We start from the raw sequence: 9,794 nt of genomic DNA, 5'->3' as shown, positions 1-9,794 counted from the left end.
TTCTATTCGGTTCCATTGGTCCTCCTGTCTGTTCTTATGCCAGGACCAGGCTGTTTTCAGAACTGTAGCTTACAGAGTGTTCTTGCAGGTGGGGCACAGAAGAGGTTAATTACGGTACCTTAGTTCTTCTGCTTTTCTAGCAGACCGGAGCCCAGCTGACAGGAATCCAGTAGAGATGGTGTCAAGGTTCACACTGACACTAACAGCTGTAACTTGAGCAGGATTTGTGATCCACATGAAATTTGCAATGAATTGCAGCAAATCTGTGACACTCTAACTTGCTCAGGCTCAGTATCTGAACATACAGATGTTTGCAATGATCACTGGCTTCAGGATTTTTTTGTTGTTGTTGTTGTTGTTGTTTTGTTTTTCCACGAGACAGGGTTTCCCTGTAGCTGAAGTTTAACGGCCTGGTGTTTTTGTGACTTACTGCTTCAAAGAACTTCTCCATTTCTTTATCCCTAAGGGAAAAGAAATATAATCACTAAATACATTTAAGTGTCTTTCAACCATTTTAGATCCCTCTGTTGAGAGTTCTCTGTTTAGGTCTGTACTCCATTTTTTAAAATTGGATTATTTGTTCTTTGGATGACCAATTTCTCGACTTCTTTGTGTATTTTGGAGATTAGTGAAGATCTTTTCCCATTCTGTAAGGCCGTCGTTTTGTCTTGTTGGCCATGTTCTTTGCTTTACAGAAGCTTTTCAGTTTCAGGAGGTCTCACTTATTAATTGTTTCTCTCAGTGTCTGTTTTTTTTTCTTTTTTTTCTTTTTTCTTTCTTTTTTTTTCTTTTTTTTCTTTTTTTCTTTTTTTCTTTTCTTTCTTCTTCTTCTTTTCTTTTTTTTTCTTTTTTTTCTCTCTTTGGTTTTTTTCTTTGTTCTTTTTTTTTGTTTTGTTTTTCTTTTTTTTTTCTTTTTTCTTTTTCTCTCAGTGTCTGTGCTACTGGGGTTCTATTTAGCAAGCGTTCTCCTGTGCCAATGTGTTCAAGTGCATTTGATATTTTTATTTTTATATTCTTTTATTGTGGATGAAGTCAATTATTTGAACTCTCAAATATTTTTATTGTTATTATCTCTCTATTTGTTTGCTTATTTGTGGTTGTTCACCAACTTGACTATCTAGAGGAAGTAAAAGTCGTAACAAGGTTTCCGTAGGTGAACCTGTGGAAGGATCATTAACGTGAGAGAGCAGCGGCGGCGGCTCTGCCCGCCCGCTCGCCTGCCTCGCCCGAGTTCTCGCCGGGAGGCGCGCTCCCCGGGTCGCACGTGTGTTGTGCGCACGGAAGTGTGCGTGCGCACGGGCGCGCGTGGCGGTCGTGAGAGAGAGGTCGAGAGAGGGGGAAGGGGGACGGGCGCCGGCTCGCCTGCCCTCCTCTCCCCGTCCGAGGACCCGTGTCTGGCTCTGCCGCTGGCGGCTCACGGCGGACGGCGGCTCTCTTCCCGCTCTCGCACTCCTCCGTCCACTCCCGCTGCTTGCCTCACCGCACCGCAGCGGCCCGCGGGTGTGTCCCCTCTTTCCCGGGCGCGCGCCTTTCCCTCTCCATCCCTCTTCCCGGGGGAGGATGGGCGAGGGTCTGGCGGCGCCCCGGGCCCCCTCTCGCCGCCGACCTCCGCTCGCGCGCCGTGGCGCCGCGGCGCGCCTGTCGGGGAGGCGGCGGAGGTTGGGCGCACTTTTTTTTCCCCCCTCTCCACCTCCTTCTCCAAAGGACCGGGGTAGACCAGTAGTCCCTCCCACCGGGCGGGAGGCCATTTTTTCCCCCGGGGATGCGGCGGGTCGACCAGATGTCCCGCTGGACTCTTTTTTTTTTTTTTTTTTTTTTTTAATGTATAATATATATTATATCTTCCTAGACCTGACGGGTCGACCAGTTGTCTCTGTGCACTTCCTTTTTTTTTGACGGACTGGAAGCGGGTCGACCAGTTGTCCGATTAAATATTTGGCCTTAAAATGCTAAGTACCGGGGTTGACCAGTTGGCCTTGTGAACTTGGGTCGACCAGTTGTCTTTTTCCATGTCTTGATTGAATGATGTCATTCTTCAATGTGTTGGTGGTTAGTTTATCTCTTTTGTTCTCTATGCCAACACGCCCCACTCACCAAACACTTTTTTTTTAATTTATTTATTTACTTATTTTTATTTTACTTTTTTATTATTTATTTATTTATTTATACATACATACATACATCCTGTCTATCTGTCCAGATGGGGCAGGGGTAGAAGGGGCTAGCTATGAGAGGAAGGTGCTCGGTGGGCATCCAGTTGTAAATAAGGCTGGGAATAAATAGCTGAATATTAATTCATTTGAGTAATATTAAAACTGTTCAAGTAGAAAACAATTGCTTTCTTTTTCTGTTTGCCCAGAGATCTGACTGACTGCAACTTGGAAAGAAGACGGCCCTGCTGGACAGAGACCTCCCTCCTGCTTTGGGTGGGTCGACCAGTTTACATGTTTATTTTCACGTTTTGTCTTTTATGGATTGAATGGATGTGTCTCTCTCTTTTTTTTTTTTTTTTTTTTTTTTTGGTTTTTCGAGACAGGGTTTCTCTGTGGCTTTGGAGCCTGTCCTGGAACTAGCACTGTAGACCAGGCTGGTCTCGAACTCACAGAGATCCGCCTACCTCTGCCTCCCGAGTACTGGGATTAAAGGCGTGCGCCACCATCGCCCGGCTCTCATTTTTTTTTTCACGATTGCTTGCTTGCTTGCTTGCTTACTTACTTACTTACTTACTATCTGTTCAGCCCATCTCATTTACTTACTTCTTTAAAATAAATGACCCACCTAGTTATTTACTTACTTACTTACTTACTTACTTGTTCATTCATTCCTTCACTTCCTTATCTTCTTTCATATATCTGTTTATTTATCTGCTGATTTAGCGTGACTCATTTACTTATTGAATGTTTCAATTATTATTTAGTTTTATTCATTTATTCATTCTTTATGTCTATTTTTATGTATGTATTTACTTACTTTCTTAATTTTTTTTTTACTTTTTAAAATTTACTTAATTTTTTTCTTTCTTTGGGAATGTAGATTCTTTCTTCCTTTCTTCCTTTCTTTCCTTCTTTCTGTCTCCTGACTGTCACTGGCTAAGAAAATGGTGGCCTCCATGTCACTGGTCAGCATAGCAGCTCCTAAAATGGAATTTGATGAAGGGATACATAGATAGATAGATAGATAGATAGATAGATAGATAGATAGATAGATAGATAGATGGGATGCGCACACGCTCACACACACACACACACACACACACACACACACATATGCACGCACGTGCATGACATGTACAGATGGGGGGCGATTCCAATGTTTTCAGAGGAAGGTGCTCGCTGGTAATAATAAATGTGCTGGTAAATAAGGCTGGAAATAGCTGAATATTAAATCATTAAAACTCTTCAAATAAATAAAAAGCAATTCCATTTCTCTCTCTCTCTCTTTCTCACCATATACCAGCACATCTGAACTGACTGCAACATACAAAAGAAGAAGAAACACAGAAAGAAGACATCCCTGCTGGACAGGATCTGAGATGAGAATAAATTCATCGAATGGCTGCCAACAGCATTTCATTGAGAAGAGATTCCACATTTTATGCTGTACAGTTACTTAGTTAGATAGATAGATAAAGAGAGGCCTGTGAACTGGGGTGGGCTGTGGCTTCTCAGGTCACCTCAGGTCAGGGAGGGGCTGAGGAGTGTCCCATTGGCCTTGACAATAGGCAGGAGTCAGAGGTTAATGTCAGGGCAGGGCCTGAGAGTTCCTCAAAGGGAATGAATGGAGACCCTTGCTTACCTAAGAAATGCCTGACCTTGGAAAAGGACTTGTGGAAAGCGGGCCCTTGAAACTGTGGTTTCACGTCTTACTAGAAAGCTCCCTCTTGGAAGGGAAAGTCATCGTGATATCTTACTCTTTTCCCAAGGATACCCTACCTACCCTTCTGATCATTCTTACTGAATTAAGTCTTCCACTGCAAATAAATAAATAAATAAATAATAAATGAAGTGGGTGAGTGAGTGAGTGAGTGAGTAAGTAAGTAAGTAAGTAAGTAAACAAGCAAATACGTGGATGGACAAATAAATACAAAGTTTGCTGTTGTTGACTGACTTTTGATTTCATAATGAATCTCTCTCTCTCTCTCTCTCTCTCTCTCTCTCTCTCTCTCTCTCACACACACACACACACACACTAAATATACAATAAAAGGAAGCATAACACCTTTACTCAGGGGGCAGAGTGAACTCTGAAAGTTTTCCAGGCGGGGGGGGGGGGGGAGAGACAGAATATAAGAACAAAATGAGAAACAAGGAAAAATAGTGTTGGCTGGCTGGCCGGCTTTCAGTTCCCTGACAGAAATGAGCACATTGTGGAGGAAACACAAAGTTGTTACACTATGTGGGTGTGATGAGGAGAGATTGTGAGTGAGTGTCCTGTCAGAACAAAGTTAGTCCCATAGTTGATGAAATTCATTATCCCAAAACTTCAGCAGAATATATCCCAAGTTTGCAAATGTGTGATCAGCTTGTGACAGGTTGGGCTGGAGATGCTGAGAACTGGGGAGCCCTCAATGCAAGAGCAGACACTCATTCCCATGAAGAGGGAGAGAGGGAGGGAGGGAGGGAGGGAGGGAGGGAGGGATCATTCATTCCTATACTCAAGTTTAAAGAAAGATGAGTGGCTATCTATGGAGAGACCACTCACAGATATGAAAAATCATTTCCTAAAAATCAAATTTCTCAGTCAGTATGCAACTGCTATGGTGCTTCTCCTAGATAGAGCAAAACACACAAACAAACTGATTCCTTGATCTAGAGCCACAGTGCACATGCTGTGGAAAAGGGGACATGGCCAACTTGAATCACAATATTCATCAGAGCATGAAAAGAGCGTAAAAAGGACACAGAGGAGAGATAATTGTGGTCCTTCCTTCCTCCCTCCCTCCCTCCCTCCCTCCCTCCCTCCCTCCCTCAGGAAGTGACTGACAGATGAGACTTTGTCCAAGCAGGTTCTGTCTGAAATACCAGACTTGAGTTTCCCCCTCTGTGGGTATTAGCTAATCAGTCCTCCCTTCTTTCTGTAGGAAGGTGGTGCATGTCTCTCAGAACTTACCTGGTTTCCTCTGCACCAGGTGAACCAGGGAAAAGCTTTCTAAGCCTTATTCAGACCCATAGAGGCTGCGCTGTGTGTGACTTCAGAGACCTCAGGGAGTATAGGGGTGGGTGGGTGCTTGATGCTTCAGACTCATGTCATTGAAGGACATAACATAGTCTGGATTCACAGAGATTCACAACACAGAGCCATTGTCACTTACTAACAGCTCAGGACACCCAGAGCTAACAAGAAATTGCAGTCTCAGCCGGGCTTTAATCACAACACACACACAGATCTCTGTGAATTCAAAGATGGCCTGATTTACAGAGTGAGTTTTAGGACAGCCCAAGATACAAAAAGAAACCCTTTCTTGAAAAACAAAGCAAAACAGCAAAAGAAAGAAAGACAAGGAAAAAGAAAAAAATGGCAGTCTCTTTCCACTCTCTCCTCCATTGGCTCTTAAAGAGCTCTCAAGCTGAACTGGAGACCATGGTGTCACTCAAAACTGGGAAGCCAGAAACCTTAGGGGGGTCACAGGAGTCGGACTGACTGCAGCACTTGATGCCTCAACCCTGCTAATGGCTGTGATATAAGGCATGGTAAAATACGGGCTTTGGCAGAGCACTACTCCCCTTTCTCTATTATTATTGCTACACAACGAAAAGGACCGGGGGGGGGGGGTGATGAAGTCAGTGCTGGTATTGAAATCTCACTGACTCCTTCCGCACTCCTTGTCAATTCCCGACTTTGTCAAATCAACTATCGTGAATCTTTGATGTGGGTTGGCCCTTTAGGAACTCAGAGAAACAAGACAGACAGACCTGTTTCATCCCAGAAACCTCCCAGTTCCTGAGCCCTAGCCCTGGAAGTCTCAAAGCCATCACATCCAGAAATCTCTCTAGTCCCTGCTAGTGGTGAACTCACTTCGTCTTCCCCAGGACCACTAATTATTTCTCCATGTTTTCCTGTGAGATCTGAGGCCAGCTTTCTTCTTCCTCCCTCTGGCCTCTCCACGAACGATCTCCATTCTCTAGACAACATGTCTAGAACCGAGTCTTATAGGCACCGAGAGAGTGTGTCTTGAGGGCAGTTGGCGTTTCTAGGACACGAGTGACATCACAAAATTCCGAGAGCTCTCTGGGATACCGTGGAATTTCCAGAGAAGGGACTGCTGATGTCGTGAGGCACGGCCTTTACCTCCTTGCTGATATTTCTCCCCGAACTGACCGACCGACCGACCGACCGACCGACCGACCAACCGGAACCTGAGGTTTCCTTTCCAGGAGTCTCTCCTCCGACACAGAGGGAGCCATTCAGGATTTCCTCCTTCCAAAACCAGAAATTTCTCTCTGCTTCATTAATATCTTCTCACTACTTCCTGAACCCATGGGGAGTTAGTTAGTTGAACACTCACTTTTTTCATGAATGACCCTTCCTCCCTCTCCTGAACATCTCATATTACTGATTCATACTCAGTAAAACAGTAATATGAGAAATTAGGCCAGGAGGACATGGAAGATGAGGGTTGAGTCTTCTGAAGTGAACAAGCACTTAGGGAAGGCTAAACTTAAGGGAATTTGACTCTGAGTGGCAAGACATGAATAGCTGCTGCCAAGGCACAGATACAGGCACCAACTGGGCCCTCGGCATCCTCCTGCATCATCAGAGCTGTGTGGGAAACTCAGCCCAAAGGAGGGGCCGTGTTCAAAGGGAGAGGGCATTTTCGAGGACAGCACTGTTTTCTTTTTCTTCTTTCCTTCTTTCTTTCTTTCTTTCTTTCTTTCTTTCTTTCTTTTTTTTTTTTCGAGACAGGGTTGTTCTGTAGTTTTTTTTTTTTGGAGCCTGTCCTGGAACTAGCTCTTGTAGACCAGGCTGGTCTTGAACTCACATGCTTTCTTTTTTTTTCTATTGGATATTTTTGACTTCTTTATCAAAGATCAGGTGTTCGAAGATGTGTGGATCGATATCCGGGTCTTCTATTCGGTTCCATTGGTCCTCCTGTCTGTTCTTATGCCAGGACCAGGCTGTTTTCAGAACTGTAGCTTACAAAGTGTTCTTGCAGGTGGGGCACAGAAGAGGTTAATTATGGTACCTTAGTTCTTCTGCTTTTCTAGCAGACCGGAGCCCAGCTGACAGGAATCCAGTAGAGATGGTGTCAAGGTTCACACTGACACTAACAGCTGTAACTTGAGCAGGATTTTTGATCCACATGAAATTTGCAATGAATTGCAGCAAATCTGTGACACTCTAACTTGCTCAGGCTCAGTATCTGAACATACAGATGTTTGCAATGATCACTGGCTTCAGGATTTTTTTTTTGTTGTTGTTGTTGTTGTTTTGTTTTTCCACGAGACAGGGTTTCCCTGTAGCTGAAGTTTAACGGCCTGGTGTTTTTGTGACTTACTGCTTCAAAGAACTTCTCCATTTCTTTATCCCTAAGGGAAAAGAAATATAATCACTAAATACATTTAAGTGTCTTTCAACCATTTTAGATCCCTCTGTTGAGAGTTCTCTGTTTAGGTCTGTACTCCATTTTTTAAAATTGGATTATTTGTTCTTTGGATGACCAATTTCTCGACTTCTTTGTGTATTTTGGAGATTAGTGAAGATCTTTTCCCATTCTGTAAGGCCGTCGTTTTGTCTTGTTGGCCATGTTCTTTGCTTTACAGAAGCTTTTCAGTTTCAGGAGGTCTCACTTATTAATTGTTTCTCTCAGTGTCTGTTTTTTTTTCTTTTTTTTTCTTTTTTCTTTCTTTTTTTTCTTTTTTTTCTTTTTTTCTTTTTTTCTTTTTTTCTTCTTCTTCTTTTCTTTTTTTTTCTTTTTTTTCTCTCTTTAGTTTTTTTCTTTGTTCTTTTTTTTGTTTTGTTTTTCTTTTTTTTTTCTTTTTTCTTTTTTTTCTTTTTCTCTCAGTGTCTGTGCTACTGGGGTTCTATTTAGCAAGCGTTCTCCTGTGCCAATGTGTTCAAGTGCATTTGATATTTTTATTTTTATATTCTTTTATTGTGGATGAAGTCAATTATTTGAACTCTCAAATATTTTTATTGTTATTATCTCTCTATTTGTTTGCTTATTTGTGGTTGTTCACCAACTTGACTATCTAGAGGAAGTAAAAGTCGTAACAAGGTTTCCGTAGGTGAACCTGCGGAAGGATCATTAACGTGAGAGAGCAGCGGCGGCGGCTCTGCCCGCCCGCTCGCCTGCCTCGCACGAGTTCTCGCCGGGAGGCGTGCTCCCCGGGTCGCACGTGTGTTGTGCGAACGGAAGTGTGCGTGCGCACGGGCGCGCGTGGCGGTCGTGAGAGAGAGGTCGAGAGAGGGGGAAGGGGGACGGGCGCCGGCTCGCCCGCCCTCCTCGCCCCGTCCGAGGACCCGTGTCTGGCTCTGCCGCTGGCGGCTCACGGCGGACGGCGGCTCTCTTCCCGCTCTCGCTCTCCTCCGTCCACTCCCGCTGCTTGCCTCACCGCACCGCAGCGGCCCGCGGGTGTGTCCCCTCTTTCCCGGGCGCGCGCCTTTCCCTCTCCATCCCTCTTCCCGGGGGAGGATGGGCGAGGGTCTGGCGGCGCCCCGGGCCCCCTCTTGCCACCGACCTCCGCTCGCGTGCCGTGGCGCCGCGGCGCGCCTGTCGGGGAGGCGGCAGAGGTTGGGCGCACTTTTTTTTCCCCCCTCTCCACCTCCTTCTCCAAAGGACCGGGGTAGACCAGTAGTCCCTCCCACCGGGCGGGAGGCCATTTTTTTCCCCCGGGGATGCGGCGGGTCGACCAGATGTCCCGCTGGACTCTTTTTTTTTTTTTTTTTTTTTAATGTATAATATATATTATATCTTCCTAGACCTGACGGGTCGACCAGTTGTCTCTGTGCACTTCCTTTTTTTTTGACGGACTGGAAGCGGGTCGACCAGTTGTCCGATTAAATATTTGGCCTTAAAATGCTAAGTACCGGGGTCGACCAGTTGGCCTTGTGAACTTGGGTCGACCAGTTGTCTTTTTCCATGTCTTGATTGAATGATGTCATTCTTCAATGTGTTGGTGGTTAGTTTATCTCTTTTGTTCTCTATGCCAACACGCCCAACTCACCAAACACTTTTTTTTTAATTTATTTATTTACTTATTTTTATTTTACTTTTTTATTATTTATTTATTTATTTATACATACATACATACATCTTGTCTATCTGTCCAGATGGGGCAGGGGTAGAAGGGGCTAGCTATGAGAGGAAGGTGCTCGGTGGGCATCCAGTTGTAAATAAGGCTGGGAATAAATAGCTGAATATTAATTCATTTGAGTAATATTAAAACTGTTCAAGTAGAAAACAATTGCTTTCTTTTTCTGTTTGCCCAGAGATCTGACTGACTGCAACTTGGAAAGAAGACGGCCCTGCTGGACAGAGACCTCCCTCCTGCTTTGGGTGGGTCGACCAGTTTACATGTTTATTTCCACGTTTTGTCTTTTATGGATTGAATGGATGTGTCTCTCTCTTTTTTTTTTTTTTTGGTTTTTCGAGACAGGGTTTCTCTGTGGCTTTGGAGCCTGTCCTGGAACTAGCACTGTAGACCAGGCTGGTCTCGAACTCACAGAGATCCGCCTACCTCTGCCTCCCGAGTACTGGGATTAAAGGCGTGCGCCACCATCGCCCGGCTCTCATTTTTTTTTCACGATTTCTTGCTTGCTTGCTTGCTTACTTACTTACTTACTTACTATCTGTT

The sequence above is a fragment of the Microtus pennsylvanicus genome, chromosome 9 (assembly GCF_037038515.1).
Source record: "Microtus pennsylvanicus isolate mMicPen1 chromosome 9, mMicPen1.hap1, whole genome shotgun sequence".
Taxonomy (NCBI): domain Eukaryota; kingdom Metazoa; phylum Chordata; class Mammalia; order Rodentia; family Cricetidae; genus Microtus; species Microtus pennsylvanicus.
This window is presented reverse-complemented; position numbering follows the sequence as displayed.